The 1,189-nt window shown below is 43.5% G+C and overlaps 1 protein-coding gene across 1 annotated transcript in view; it reads right to left on the bottom strand.

Moving 5' to 3' along the window:
• Positions 1-1,189, bottom strand: part of LOC101845017 (receptor-type tyrosine-protein phosphatase eta) — a gene marked incomplete in the record, with an annotated part of 74,747 nt that overhangs the window by 33,000 nt on the left and 40,558 nt on the right.

Below are 1,189 nucleotides of genomic sequence, written 5' to 3'. Positions count from 1 at the left end.
GAAGAAGAAGAAGAAGAAGAAGAAGAAGAAGAAGAAGAAGAAGAAGAAGAAGAAGAAGAAGAAGAAGAAGAAGAAGAAGAAGAAGAAGACCTGGCTCACACTGAGTCACGTCCAGCCTACCTGGCAACTAACTACAAGACCTTTGTTAGGTCCCTTACCTTTTTCTTATATAAACCATTCTCTTTAGTTTTAACCACAGTAGCTCCTGAAGAAGCCTTCGAAGGTCTTAAGTAATAATTTATGGTCAGTATATATAACTTATTTTGTTCGTGGTTACTAAAACGGCTCGACGCCTCGCCTTGAATGCTTCTTCAGGAGCAACTGGGAGTAAAACTGAAAAAAAAAATTTTTTTTTAAAGATTTTGGAAAGTGTTTTACCGCACTCGCAACTGCATAAGGTCATATGAGGGCGAGGGTCACATTAACATTTTTCAGTTGGTAGGGAACTTGAATTTTGCTCCAGTGGCGGCCCAAGCCCACTCTTATAGATTTTAGACCGTCAAGAGATCTTTAACGTGTGCAACTTGCACACGGGCTCTCCGAGATTTTTCGCCCTTGTTCGAGAGGCTAGGTGTAGATCTTTCCTACCTGAAGATCAGGGATGTGGCTGCAAGACAGCAGTAAGAAGGAGCCAAGAAGTAGCAGTAGAAAGGCTGCAGAAAGAGTCAGGAGCCCAGAGGAAAGGGCAAAGAAATTGAGGTGGTGAAGGCAGAAAGGGGAGACAAAAGCTGACGACAGTACATTGCTTGAGAGCAGGAAAGCAGGTGAAAGGAGACAATTTTACAGAAGGACATTTTTCGGTCGCTACCGGAATTTGAACCCTCGACCTTTGAATGAGAGGCCAACACTTTAACCTCTAAGCCACGAGAGCCCCCAGAAAATCTATCTATTCATCCATCCATCCATCCATGCAGGAATTGTATTTAAAAGCTTTCATGCTTTAGTGCCTCCCCCTTCTGGCGATTTTGCTAGCACGAGAGGCTGCTGAAAATAGGTTTTGTCATGGTTGCCTGAAACGTTACAAGCATGCAGCGAACGACATTAGAACATGGTTTGCTCCTGGTTGACCATACATCCATTACTGACTCTGAGAAGGGTTGAAACTGTTTGCCATGACGTCTTACTGATTTTCATTTGAAAGTTCTCTCTCTCTCTCTCTCTCTCTCTCTCTCTCTCTCTCTCTCTCTCC

The sequence above is a fragment of the Aplysia californica genome, unplaced genomic scaffold, assembly GCF_000002075.1.
Source record: "Aplysia californica isolate F4 #8 unplaced genomic scaffold, AplCal3.0 scaffold00357, whole genome shotgun sequence".
In the NCBI taxonomy this organism is placed as follows: Eukaryota; Metazoa; Mollusca; class Gastropoda; order Aplysiida; family Aplysiidae; genus Aplysia; species Aplysia californica.
The sequence above is the reverse complement of the archived record's forward strand: the minus strand, read 5'-3'. Positions and strand labels throughout refer to the sequence as shown.